This window comes from Pollicipes pollicipes, unplaced genomic scaffold (assembly GCF_011947565.3).
Source record: "Pollicipes pollicipes isolate AB1234 unplaced genomic scaffold, Ppol_2.1 Scaffold_6686;HRSCAF=7923_pilon_pilon_pilon, whole genome shotgun sequence".
In the NCBI taxonomy this organism is placed as follows: Eukaryota; Metazoa; Arthropoda; class Thecostraca; order Pollicipedomorpha; family Pollicipedidae; genus Pollicipes; species Pollicipes pollicipes.
The window spans coordinates 23,253,108-23,267,990 of NW_023596921.1; the positions used below are offsets into that span (position 1 = coordinate 23,253,108).

The 14,883-nt window shown below is 56.7% G+C and overlaps 1 pseudogene; it reads right to left on the reverse strand.

Annotated features, from left to right (window-relative positions):
• Positions 1–217: 217 nt before the first annotated feature.
• On the reverse strand, positions 218–9,864 carry LOC119108086 (RNA-binding protein 26-like; annotated as a pseudogene).
• Positions 9,865–14,883: the final 5,019 nt, after the last annotated feature.

Genomic DNA, 14,883 nt, shown 5'->3' on the forward strand with positions numbered 1-14,883 from the left:
ATGAAGAACTCCCAAGTTTGTCCAAACAACTAATGTCCACACACTTTTGCCAGCGCTCCCACGCAGCCACAGGCCAGCGCGACGGAGTGCCCACCTTGATCGCAGCGGCGGTGTCTGCGGCGTCGGCGGCGTCGGCGGTGTCGGCGGCGGCAGCGGCGGCGGCGGTGGGCGCGGCGGCCGGGGTGGCGGGCGCGGCTGCCGGCGGCGGCGCGCACCAGGCGACCGTCAGCTGCCGGTCGTTGAACTGACGGCCGCGGCTGAGCGCCGCCTCCGCCCCCTGGCGCGCGCGGAACGTCACCACCACCGACGGCGTGGCCGCGTCCTGCTTGTAGTCGACGATCTCGCCGAATTGCTGCCGAGGAGCGGAGCGTTTGAGACGCGCGGCGCCGCCCGGGAGACCGCGGGACGGGTGGCGTCCGAGCGCCGGCTGACGCTCGTCAATGCACGGGCACACCGCCGTCGCTGCGACGCCCACACAGTACAGAACACAACAGGGATTTGCTGGACCCCAGCTCAACATAACGTCGTAAAAACAAGAATTAACAAGCTGGCCAGGGACGCCAAACCAGGAGTGTTTAACGATTGTGCGTGCGTGCGTGCGTGCGTGCGTGCGTGCGTGTGTGTGTGTGTGTGTGTGTGTGTGTGTGTGGTGTGTGTGTGTGTGTGTGTGTGCGTGTGCGTGCGTGCGTGCGTGCGTGCGTGCGTGCGTGCGTGCGTGCGTGCGTGCGTGCGTGCGTGCGTGCGTGCGTGCGTGCGTGCGTGCGTGCGTGCGTGCGTGCGTGTGTGTAAGAGGGACGGGACGGACAGGAAAAGCCGGGGCGGGGGGCCGTGGCGACATCCGGAAAGACCGGCAACGTTTTCATTCTCCGGTGGCCAGTCGCGAGCGGCACCTCCACGCACACACGCACACAGCCAAGCCGGCCGTGTCGTGGTCGGCTGGGCGGAGCCACCTGAGCCGGCGGCAGCGTGGCGTCCACTCACCGCCAGGTGAGCGAGCAGCGCCGTCTTCTCGTCCGGCTGGTAGCCGGACACGGTCAACTTGGTGGGCCGCCGGTCGACGGGTGGTGGGGCGCGGGTGGCCGACCGCGAAGCCCGTCCGCCGCGGCCGCGACCCCTGCGCGGAGGCGGGCGAGCGTCAGACGGCGGGCGGCACCCCACCCACGCAAGCACGCCCTCCCGCACGCGAACGTGCAGGGCGGGAGCGCGACGTCCGCTGAAGCCCAGCGATACGGACAGGCCGACACACAACGCCCGAAGGCCGACGCAGAAGGCCACCGTTACACCGGCCACTGGCGTCGGCCAGCAAACGAGCGCTACCAAATACCAACCTAGCGGAGGCCGCCGGCTTGGAGTGATCACGGCCCGGAGGGACCCGGATGGCACGTGCAAAGACCACGGGCTACGATCAGAATACTCGAACTGGTCTCATAGGTAAGCTCAGGGTGTGTGATGACAATAATAATAACTGGGGTTCTCCGTTTCACCGACAACCAAGGAAGATTCGAGGTTCAACGAACCAAGAGAGGATAATGGACGCACGAGCAACACCAGAGGTACAGGAACAGCGACAGGGTGCATATATTTATGAGGGTCATCGGGTTTTAAAGACTAAACGAATCCACAATGGACACATTGACCTCAACACGCCGGGAACTGTTTTACAATGGACACGTGGTCTACACCACAAACAGGTATTGCGGGGGAGATGCCCCGCACTTGGCCAGTATCACAGCGGCGACACCAGCCCCGTCAACGCTCCCAACGGCGCGCCGCGTGCCCGGACACGGCCGCGCGGCCGCTCACAGTGCCGCCGTCTACTGACCTGCCGCGCGTCGGCGGGGCCCGGCCCCGGCCGCGGCCGCGGCCCGCGCGACGCGATCAGCTGTTGGCGCATCTCGATGACGCGCTGCTGCAGCTCGCTCGTGTCCACACCGGCCTGCTGCTTCTGGTACAGGTCCATCTCGGCGTCCAGCACCTCCCGCTCGGCCTGCGGAGGCGGCGACGGGCGGGCCGCGGTCAGCGCGCGTGGCGGGAAGCAGCGGCCGGCGGCCAGAGCGGGACAGCTGAACACACCACGCGGCCGGCAGCGTGCATAAGCCGCTGCTGCTTTTACCAAAGCCGACAAACGCACACCATTGCTCCGATGGCGTTTGTTAGCACAGCTGGCACAGTGAGCACAGTTTGCAGGCTAGCGCACCGCTTAGCACTGGCGTGGTGCCGCAGTGGTGCCTGCCGCAGCACTCTACGTCAGGAAAAGTGAAAGTGGCGCGGCGCTTGCGGGAGGAGCATAGTCGGTGTTTCGGCGGGGACGTACCGCATCCTTGCCACGCGCGCTCGGCTCCCGCTCCATGGAGGCGAAGATGACGGCGCGCGTCTGCACGATCGCCTCCTGCAGCGACTTGACGGTGGTGATGAGCGTGCTCCGCTCCTCCGGCTTCAGCGTCTTGCTCTCCAGGCGCACCAGCAGCGCCTTCTGCTGGCTCAGCTGCTTCTCCAGCAGGTCAGAGTTGCGCTTCTTGAGGTCGGCCGCCAGCTTCAGCGCCTCCTGCGTCACGAAGGTCATACGGGGTCAGCGCCGGGTCGGCGGACGGCGATAGGCAGACATGACACTTTCCAGCATCATCCGCACGTCCATGGGAAGCGCCAGAACTGACCGCCAGCAGTTTTCACGCCTTCGACCATTCGTACTGAGCAAGTCGGCTGCGCCTCAGCAGCGCAGCCTCTCTCCTTCCCCCCTTCCTCCCCATGGTCCCGTACCGCGTGGGACGGTCGGCCAGCTCACCTTCTGCTTCTCCTTCTGCTTGGCCTGCAGCGGTCACCTTGGCGGCTAACATCTGCTGGCTGTGCTTGATGGCCTCGATGCCCTGCTGTTTGGCGGCCGCCTGCTGCTCGGCCTGCTGCTTCAGCACCTCAGGGTTGGTGACTGTGCGCATCAGCTGACCGCCGGACATCACCACCTGGCGGCAGTACATCGAAACACGGTCACCGGCGAACACCGCCGGCGCGCGGCGACGGCATCTGCCCGCCAAGCGTGCGCCCACGCAGTACTCTGCTCCGCTGTCTGCCGCCCCTGGGAGCCCGGCTTACAGATGCCCTCGGGTCACCACGGATCGCCCAGATCCAGGTGCGTTCCCACATGTTCGTCAGAAGCCAGGAGAGCTCAGACACCATATGGTCAATTGGAAGGATCTGAACTTCAAGACAAACGTCACCATTTTGAGCTACTGCCGTGAAACCAAGATTATTTTTGAACATCTTTGCCAGGGCAAACCAGACTCATGATTAGCTTTTGAATCCATTGAGAGCAGCCTCCGAAATTCCGGCACGATTTAGCTCAGGGCGTACGGAACCAAGAACATATGTCCCTCACTAATTCAGCTGGCTACTTATTATAACACTGACCATGCTTTGAAGGGAACTCTTACGATGACCATCTTAGCCAACAGAGGAACAAACTCACAGATGACTGCCACATCCGGCATGCGGCAAAACCAACAGATTTTCTCAGATCCCAAACAAGTCCTCGTAAGGCCGGTACCGGAGACGAGCGCTAGTCATGACCCGACTCAAGAAGTCCTAGCCCAACAGCTGACACATGACCACGCGCCCAACGCATTGCAGCCATGCGTCCGAAACTAAAGCCAACGAAATGTGGACTGGCAATCAACGGAGACCAATGCCAAAGGATTAGTGACACTAATAAATCCTCTGAAAACAAATACACAATGTGTGAAGAAATGCGGAGAAATCAACGAAATAAGTGTGTAAGAGAATGGGACACACGTCACACCAAGTCAGCAGACATGCAGGGAAAGGGTTCCGGAACGCAGGCAAAGCCGCGGACGACATGCACTAGCTACGCCCGGTTGTTTCGCCTCTCCCCCGCCTGAGCACTAGAGCGTGGCCGGCCTGCCGAGCAGAGCGCGGCCGCGGCCAGGCAGGCTCGGGTGCGTCTCCAGCGGCCAGGGCATTACCCGCTCGGTGGTGGGCAGCGGAGGCGCCGGGCCGCCGCCGGCCGTGCCCAGCCGCGCGCGCGCCGGCGCCCGGACCGCCGCCCCGTTCAGCGCCTGCGACAGCCCAGAGCGCCGCCTCAGGTCAGGCGGCCGCAGCTCCGCCCGGTTCCGCTTCCGCCCCCTCCCCCCGCCTGCTCGTCCGCTGCCCCCACCCTCCCGTCCCCCCCCCCCCCAACCCCCACCGCGGTCCAGGCTGACCGGACGGCACCGCTGCGACACAGCACGGCAGACTGGAGCGCTCGTCTGCCGCTCGGCTGACCACTGCGTTGTGCCGTAACTTAAGCTCACGCGCACATCTGCACGCACATATTTCACCTTCTACTTCGCTCATCTGTTGACGTCACACTGACAGGCAACTACGGTACGCCGTGTCTTTGTAAGCACTCTCCAGATCCCCAGCAGAGGCCGGCGCTTCGCTACCCACCAATGCCAAATACGCACAACACGCCTGCCACAGCACAACATGCCAACCACAGCACAACACGTCTGTCAGCACACAACACGCCCGCCAACGCACAACACGCCGGACAACACACAACAGCACGGCGGAAACGCCCACCAAAGCCTGTCCACGCTTCAGAAGTACCGTGAACAGCACAGCCACATTCATCCACCGCCGGCCCTTCGACTCCTGCGTCCACCTCCTCCCCCAGACGCCGCACTCGCCGCAGCACGCCCCAGCGGCATGTTAGTGGGCAACACGGCCCCACCGTTGGGTCGGGGAGCGGTCCACACTAGCGCGCCGGCCAGACGCCGGGTCAGCCGCCGAGTCGAGCCCTCACCTCGCCGGCCGGCTGGGCCTCCTCGCGCTCCTTGTTGTGCCAGAACACCTTGATGAAGCGGTTGTTGAGCACGGCCTCGGTGCACTTGTAGGCCGCCTTGGCCTCGGCCGGTTGCTGAAGGTGACCAGAGCTGCCTCCGGGTCGCCGTTGAACGACACCTGCGGAGGACAGAGCGGCCGCCGTCAGCGGGGCCGACGCCAGACGTCGGACGTCGGACGGTCGGCGCCGTCCCGCCTCCCAGATCGGGGGACAGCAGGCACCCTGGACACTTCGGAGGCCGTTCAGATCCACCCCGTGCAGTGCGTGTCATGCGCGAACACCGCGTCATCCGGCCTGTGAGCGATTCCGGGTGGCGCCGGCATTCAACTCCGAAACCAGCAGCTCTCGTAGAGTCAGGGTGAAATCACTTCCTGTCAAACTTGATCGTTGGAATAAGGGCCTTACTGTACTGGTGACAGGCCGACAACTAAAAACGTACGCGACAAGGGCTATTGTTATTCTAATAGCTCTTACATGTGTCGAAAATGCAGCTCAGCCTGTCCTTGTTATTAGCCAGCAATGTATCAACTGTTGCCAGCGGTGCAGCCCATTAGTGGTTACCGAGGGAGCGTTGGACACCGAAATCGATTCCGGAATTGAGCAATATCCCCTGAGTTGGAGCAAGAGCCCAATCGCAGCCGGTATTAAGCTACTACCCGAAGTTTGAGTCCAAACCGATTGCACAGTCGCCGGTCGGAGTCGCAATCGATTACCCAAGAGCAGCCTCCAGCGCAAGTCCGCGTGGAGCTCACATGAGTGAGCCAATGCCGAGCCGGCCACGGCACGAAGGTCGCACATGCGGCTCCAACCTGGACGACGCGGTCCCGGCTGCCCGGCCGCACCGTTGCGCTCACCTGGATGTTGGTGATCTTGCCGAACTTGGCGAAGTGGTTGTTGAGGTGGATGATCTGGTTTAGTCCGGCGGGCACCTTGCGCAGCTCCAGGCTGCTGTTGGTCGGGGTCGAAGCGGGGCCGACCGCCGCCGCCCAGCCGACCCATGTCGAAGTGGCCCCGCTTCCTCGGCGGCTCGTTCTGGAGTTAGGCGGGGCAGGTCATGACAGGTCGTCAGGGTCAGGTCAGGCCAGGTCAGGTCAGGTCAGGTCAGACCAGGCCAGGTCAGGCCACATATCCAGGCCAACAGGGCGCGGCGGGACGGAAGGACACACCCGAATCCACAACCACCTCAGCTAAGTGGTCGTAGTCGCGTCAGGCCATGCCTGCCATACAGCCGTACCACAGACGTGATGCAGACGCTGTCACCAGAGCACGGCAGCATCCAACATTGGACGATACGCAGCTCACACCCGCATGCATCGCGCTCCCGGGCCGTACGCCCACCAGCACCGTATGAGCTCCGTTACAATCGGCCCCGCCTGCACACGTCTCCCCTCAGTCCCACCCCCGTGCCGTCTGACCGGCGTTGGCCCGCGGGCCGACTCACCTGGTCGCGGCCCGCCCACCGGTCGGTCGACTGGTAGGGGTGGCGGGGCCGCGGCCCGAGCCCGCCCGGCGCCGCCAGCGGCCCGTTCACCGGCACGCTGAGCAGCTCGCGCGTCGGCGCCGTCGCCGCCGCGGCGAAGAAGGGCCGCGGGTGCGGCGGCGGGCGGCCGCGAGTAGTTGGGCATCGGCACCCAGACGGGCGCCGGCGCCGGCGCCGCCACCGTCAGGCTCGGCGCGTCCGGGTTGTATGGCTCTGCGGGCGAGGACCGGGTCAGAGGTGCCGCTCTGGGGGACAACACCCGGCTCTGCGGGCGAGGGCCGGGTCAGAGGTGCCGCTCTAGGGGGACAGCACCGGCTCTGCGGGCGAGAACCGGGTCAGAGGTGCCGCTCTGGGGGGACAACACCGGCTCTGCGGGGCGAGGGCCGGGTCAGAGGTGCCGCTCTAGGGGACAGCACCGGCTCTGCGGGCGAGGGCCGGGTCAGAGGTGCCGCTCTAGGGGACAGCACCGGCTCTGCGGGCGAGAACCGGGTCAGAGGTGCCGCTCTGGGGGACAACACCGGCTCTGCGGGCGAGGGCCGGGTCAGAGGTGCCGCTCTAGGGGACAGCACCGGCTCTGCGGGCGAGAACCGGGTCAGAGGTGTCCGCTCTAGGGGACAGCAACCAGCTCTGCGGGCGAGAACCGGGTCAGAGGTGCCGCTCTGGGGGAACAACACCGGCTCTGCGGCGAGGGCCGGGTCAGAGGTGCCGCTCTGGGGACACACCGGCTCTGCGGGCGAGAACCGGGTCAGAGGTGCCGCTCTAGGGGACAGCACCGGCTCTGCGGGCGAGAACCGGGTCAGAGGTGCCGCTCTGGGGGACAACACCGGCTCTGCGGGCGAGGGCCGGGTCAGAGGTGCCGCTCTAGGGGACGGCGCAGCGTCCGCGATACCGCCCTGGGGGCACCACCCGGCCGAGTGTAGCAGCCGCCGTCAAACGAATTCCACTACCAGCAGCCAACAATCGCTCAACTACCACACAAACACGGAAACAGAACATTCAGAACTGACTACAGGAGAAACCTTGCGACCGCTGTGAACGCCACAAACCACATCGCGTTGTTCGCCACGACACCTCAAACCCGCGGTCCAGCCCCCGCGGCGCGCACCACACCCCACCGAGCGACGGCGCTACTAACCGACAATGGGCGGCCGCGGCAGCGGCGGCTGCACCAGCGGGTTGAAGGGCGGGGGCGCCGGCACGGCCGAGGGCGCCGCCACCGGCGCCGGCACGCCGGCCGGCGGCGGCTGACTGTACTTCAGCAACCTCCGGCAGCGACACGTCCTTCAAGATCACCGGATCAGCGCCGTGGTCGAACGGACACTGGTCGCCGCGCATGCAGAAGCCCTTTCTCTGCAAACACGGGGCGGCACGGCCCGGTCAGAGCAGCCGCACGTGACGCCGTAGGCCCCGGGGCCAGTACGTCACGGCTGTGCGTTAAGCAACGCTAGCGGGACGTCAACCAAAGAGAAAACGCAGCACGCCACTGGTGCAACCCACCTACGCGGATCAACTGACACATGCCATAATATGTACGTGGCAAGGAATGACCGCAATGCAATTATTACTGTAAGAGATAATTCATGCTGGCTTCTCGCAACGGGCATTACACAAGTGCCTACAGATCAAAAGGGCACCGACTACAGGAGAACAGGCGCCGCCCGCCCCCTGAGTCTGACGTACCGTCGTAGTCGCGACAACGCTGCTTGACGGCGGCGTTCAGCTTCTGGCGCAGGTCGGGCGGGGCCGGCCGGCTCGCGCGGCTTCTCCGGCTCGGGAGGCGCCGGCGGGGACCGGTCGAACTTGACTGCAACAGGCGGCACGGGCGCACCGGTCACCGGCGCCCACACCGTCACAGTCGCCGTACATCCCAGCGGGCCGGCTTCGGCCAGGCGACGGCGACGACACGTGGGACGCACATGCCACCAGGGATCCATGATCTCCGCAATACACACTACACTCCTGCGCCTGGCGCAGGACAAGCCGCACACCACCCCCGGTCATGCGTGCCCCCCCCCCCCCCCTGCAAGGCCACCACAGCACCTGGCCTGCAGACCGCACCGAACCAGACAAACACTGGCGCATGGCGCCGGACCATTAGCATGCGCTGCCGCGAGGCCGGCCGCCGGCGCCGTTACGGAGCGGGCCGTGACTCACTGGGTGACTTGCTGCGGTTGTAGCGGGGCGAGCGCGGGCTGCGGCTGCGAGAGGTCCGCGTCGGCTTGCTCTTGGCCGGCGACTTGGACTTTGTACGAGGCGGCGACCGGGACTTGGTCCGGACGCGCAGGGGCGGGGGCGAGCGGGAGCGACGTAACCTGGCGACGACGGCAGGCCGGTTACACGTGCCGCGCCGCGCAGCGTGTTCGCAACACATCACAGCTGCCACAGCACGGAACAAAGTCACAACACTGAAACGGACCAGCCAGCCACTGCCAATATACTGCCCGCTCCCACAGCGGAACTAGCACAGCCGGCGCTCGGCGCGTCTGGGCACGCGGCCGCGGTGGCAACCCGCCAGAGCATCGCCGCTCGACACTGACCGTCTGTCGCGGGGCGGCGAGCGGCGGCGCCTCTCCTCCCACGAGCGCTTGCGCTCGGGCCGCTCGGGCCGGTCGTCGCGGTCGCGGGGCCGTGAGCTGGGCCGCCGGTCGCCGCGGCCGCGGCCGGCCGGCTCCGGCTCCACGCGCCGCCGCGCCGGCTCCGGCCCCGGTGCCGCCGCCGCCGCCGGCGGCTGCGCGGCCGCCGGCTGCGTGGTGGAAGTCGGGCGACGCCTGGGGCATGTACGACTTGGACTCGAGCGTCGCGAACAGCTGGTCCACGAATGGCGCCGCCTGGTCATGCAGGAAGATGTCCAAGTTGTTTTTCATGCTCTCGCGCAGCTGCTCCGGCGGCATGTCCTTCTTGATGAGCGCTAGCACGTACTTGGCGAGCTTGCCCGGCTCGGCATCACAGCTGGCGGCGGAGGCTCGGGTCAGTGCAGCTCAAGGTGGGCCCAGCTCTGTCGCGGCGACAGACCGACACACACTGGCGGAGCGGAAACCCCACGAACACTACCCGTGGCCGTCAACGGGAGGCCGATGGACAGACTTACAAGACTCTGCTTGGGAACAAGAAGTACCGTCATGAGCCTCTCGGTGAAAATAGAACTGTTCCTAACCACCTCTTGATGCTGACACTTACCAATATCTACATATTGTTAAATGTGGCAAGGAAACACTGTTTGATAACTGCTTCAACTGTTCTGCCAGACGCGGACCCTTGGTGTTCGGGTATCGTTCATAAGACGACGCGCCTTCTTAAGCTACATGTGCCGTGCGCTTAACTTACAGCGGTTCCATCGTCTCCGTCATCCATTGTTTCAGTATTTCTGGCTTGTCCACGATCATTGTGAACGTCAGGTACCTGAAATGACAACACCAGGTGAGGAAAAGAACCACTGGGTTCGGCGCCAAGAAAATGGCTACCATGACTACTAGGCACCATCACGAACATGTTAAGTACTACACATCGAACGTTTTTACGCAATTAGTAGCCTGTTTGGAGTACATTTTGCACTTGTCAAGGTCAGCACTTGGTTATACAGGTTCACCTGTGTGAAAAGCGCATTTGTTTGCCCTACACGACACGACCCCTGACGATCGACAATCCCCTAATGCTGAGCAAACACGCTGATTGCCGATTAGTGATTTTGTGTTACAAGCGCTTGTCTGCCGATATTTGGGGTAGTGTTCATTCTTTCAACATTGAGCCATGCCAAGAGCCTTCTTCTGAATTTTGGGGGTACCTGGTCTTACAAAATGCTTTTGACTGGAGTCAAAACATGATAAACCTACATATAACTACAAAGTCAGGCCTAGAAACATTCCAAAACCAACTAGTGCCTCTAAAGAAATTGTGCGTTGTGCTATGCTGGTCTTCTAATCCATGATGTAAGATAATGCTCAAGACTGATGGATGTTTGTTTTGCAATCATCTAATTAATCAGATTACAGACAAAAATATCATAAAAAGCTATGATGCCATAATGGCAGTTACACATATTGAAGATAAGTAATTAAAATGGACTCCCTGGGTGCAAAAACCTTTATTGACAGGGAACAGCTACAGCACTGTTCACCTGCCCACAAGCCATGATTTGAGGGTAGGGTAGGATTTTACACACTGACAGGTACTGATACAGAGAGATTGGGAGGCCATCAATATGCATGCCAGCAAGGGATGAAAGATTACAGAGGGATAAGGTGGAGTTTTAAACATTAGTGAGATAACAATAGGCTATGTAAGGATGTCAAAGCCTGCAAAATCTGTCACTATCTGGGCGATCTATGAGGTGCTGTCCTTCAGTGGATGCACATGACAAAACAGATACCAATCACTGTAATCCTCCTAAGTCCAGTTTCTGAGAAAGATTATCCATTTTACAGAAGCAGCATCAACTTGTACTACACCCCTTACATTGAGAGGCACTAATATCATATTGGAATCCTGTTTTCTGGGTGGCAATACATCAATGTCAACCCTGTGGCAAAGCAAGCACAAAAATACAGTTTGAACCAGACATCAAAACAACAGCATGCAACCGCAAGTTGCAGTTAGGAGGCATCAAATGAAGCCAGATGTCTGGTTTTCAAGGAAGTTCAAAGCAATGATGTATAGCCAAATCAAGACTGGTGGCTCTAAGCTTGGAACTTTACATACAAAGCTAGAGCTAGTGGACTTCTTGTAAAAAAATAAGCCAACCCAAAGCCAATGAACTTAAACCTTAGTAAACAACAAGCAACAATCGAATTCATATGCTATGTTTGACAAAACATTAACTATTTTTGCTTCTGCTAAATCTGCATGAGATGAGAAAAAGGAATTTCGAAAAATGATTGATGTGTGTTGGAATTTTAGAAAATGTATTTAACAACCTGCATTCCTTGTTTTGTGGCTAAAACGCACAGCATGTCGGATGGGCAGTTCTTTCAGGTGTACACCATGTGATGAGTGCAGTTTTGACACATGGTTTGGGCACTTAGCTGTGCGAGTGTCAGTCTTAAAGAGCAGTGTTGTATATTGGGGGTGGTGGGAAGGGCAGAACTGCTGCAAGCAATGCTGCGACTGCAGAGATAAATAATGATCACAAAGTTTATGTCAGCAGTTCAAGTTCACATGGAGCCAAAGCCTGCACCATTATTCAAAACTGGTTGGAAGCTGAAACCAAAGCTAGGAATTATGCACCAAGGTCAAAACCAAGCCAAACATTTGAAGCTTTGGGAAATGTGTCATACCTAAGACATACCTCATACAATGGAAGAAATTACCAACTTTACAAAGCCTGGCTTTGTCCCCCTGCCTGAGCTTGTGCTCTTTTAGTCCCTCACCTTGGGATGCCAGCCACCCTACTTAGTTCAACCAGCATGACCCAATTTACTATATACCAAACTATTTGTATGACAAGCCTCCTTAGCAGCAGAATGTGCTTTGAGACCACCTGAGCCAAGGCCAAATTGTGCTGACTTTTCAGGTCATTTTTACAAAATTCTGGAGCATATTGGCCAGAAATTATGGTTGAAATTGGTCGTGACTGTACCAAAATTTGAAGACACTGATCTATATTGTTGGCACCTATGGTGTGGCAATGAAATTGTTGGTGGAATGTCACTACTATGCTGGAATGCTCGGGGTAACATTTTTTTTCTTCACAGATTGACCTGTAACTGCCAAAAATAACTGTTGTAACTATAGCTGCTGTTAACTGTGCAAATGGCCACTGCTGTAACCCATCTGAACCACTAAGACACAAGTTCAGATGCTAATTTCAGTATCACCAGTAAGGCATGTGTTACATATTTTTATCATGTTGTAGTATCACTGTGCCAAAGCAATCATAGTTGATCATGTAGACCATTTCACATAAAATCATCCCCTGCACTGGATACCTGAGTTTCGTTTGGTGTCCTGAACCCCATCTTCATCAATGCAGGCCTGACCACATTGTGCTGACTGTTTTAGTACTTTCAATGATTTCAGAGTATTTTTAACTGAAATTAAAACCAGCTAATAATTCCCTGAACATTGGCTTTCTATGAACTTGAGCTTCCAGCACCTATGCACCAGGCTCTGTGTGATTTGATCTAATGATCATGCTCTCAAATCTGTGTTGAGGTGTTGCTTCTGCTGCACTGGAAATGTTGGCATTAAGTGTGTTTTTGCAGTACAGTGACCACTGAGCAGGGAAAATTGTTTCTAGATATGCCTAAACATATGATGCTACAAAACATGGCTTCTCTGTATATGGCCAGGTTACTGCCAGTGTTTACCAGTTTCAACCATTCAGGTATTGAACGCAGGTGTCAGAACTTAGATTCAGCAGTATAAAATGCCACCCTATTTAAAGCCATGTTGGCCCACCTGAGGTTTCACACACATCATCAAAACTGGTCTTACTGCCTGACCTGCCTGAATTTAGCATTAAATAAGATCCTTAGACCCATAGAGCCTGTCCGAAAGACTTTCAATGTTTTTCTAGAGATTGACCTCCTACAACTCTGCTTCACAGTCCCTTGTTATGATTCCCTACTTTTTGACTAAATAATGTCTGCCTCCCCAAATTTCTACTCCTACCTTTTACTAAGTGAAGTTGTGCTTCTCTTAGTCTCAGCCTTATTTCCAGTGTTCCATATAGATCTCCAGTGTTCCATATAATCTCCTTGTCTATGTTTTCATAATCCTGAATACCTCCTAACAGATCCCCTCTCGGTCAGTGAATAAATGAATGATGTTTCAGTGGGTACAGGCCCAAGGCCCCAAGCCCATCCTTACATTGCAGGTCACAACTCCCATTCATCATTTTAGTAGCTTTTTGCTGTATTCCTTCCAGCCTATCTAACCTTTTTGGGAACATGGTGATCAAGCCTGTAAACAATCTGAAGTGTGGTCTGGCATAAGCTACAAACAACTTTTGGACAGCATTTCCACTCTGGTAATGAACATCATATAAAATAAGTCCCAGCATTCTAAGCACCTTGCTCCTACAGTCCCATATTGCTTTTCATCCTTTACATCCCTGGAAATGATGACCCTAAGTCCATTTTCTTCTCAATATGGTCTAACTCCTAGTCTTTCATCTTACAGTAATGCCCTCACTGTCAAAATTACCCAAAGGCATCACCTTACACAATCAACTGGCATCTGCCACAAAGAAGCCAGCTCCCTAGTTCCCACAACTCAAGTTGAGTTTAGTTCACTTGGCCATTTTTTACACTAATGACATGACACCAATGACATGAAAATAATGAAGGGATTCAATCTTTCTTAACACTGGACATGTTGGCCATGTTGCTACATTGGACTCAAATATTCTCATGATGTTTTGAAGTTTCTCTCAGACACTCTCAAAATGGACTTCACTGGCATTATACAGTCAGCTAGAGGCCATGTCAAATATCACACAAGTGTGAACTACATGTCTGCACTGCATTCCAGGAAGCTGTAGTTAAATTATTAAGCAAATAATTATCCTTGTGATAATCATCTAGACATTTTTCTTTTTACACTTGGCAGGTCACCCCAAGCTTATCCCCTAGTTTCCTCATAGCTAGACTGCATGTTGTAAATGGTCATGGTTTTCTATGCCATGCTAGGCATGACATGGAAAAGATTCCATCTCCACCAAATTTAAAACTTATGTGAGGTTTGTCATTGGCCTGGAAACTATCTGTGATTTTGACATCTGTTATGGACATTGCAATCTGATCCCTGTGTTCTTAAAGCCAAAGCCATTCCTCTCAGTTATTGTCCATCATTGGCTGCCAGCTTATTGCACTGAGCACTAAGTGCAGTGAATGCTTGTGAGCATTTCAAACTTCATGCAAGCAAATGTGTTCTGGATGGGTAGGTATAGGTATACATTGGTACCTAGTGTTAGAAAAATCATTGTACATTATTCGTTGTGTTTTAGGTCGAACATCTCATTAATAATCATAAAACAGGTGGATGTATGCTCCTACCTTCAAATTTTAATAACTACGGTAGCGAGCCCCCGAGCGCTGCACACCCCACCGCCGCGTCTCCCCAGCGCCGCTTCTGCGTTATCGTTGCGTGGTTACAATATTTCTGCTTATCAAGAACTATAAAAATGTATGGGGCCAAGGCAACAAAAATTTTTAAAAATGTTTCTTATTGCTGTAGGTACATAATGAAACAGGCCCAAATAGTCCAGAATGTAGTCTAAATTAGCCTAAATTCACCTAACCTAACCTAACCTAACCTAACCTAACCCACCAACCTAACTAACCTAACCTAACCTAACTAACCTAACCTAACCTAACTAACCTAACCTACCTAACCTAACCTACCTAACCTAACCTAACCTAACCTAACCTAACCTAACCTAACCTACCTAACCTCACTAACCTAACTACCTAAACTAACCCTACCTAACCTAACCTACCTAACCTAACCTAACCTGCCAAAACCTAACCTAACCAAACCTACCTAACCGAACCTAACCTACCTACTAACCTAACCTAACCTAACCTAACCTAACCTAACCTACCTAACCTACCTAACCTAACCTAACCTACTA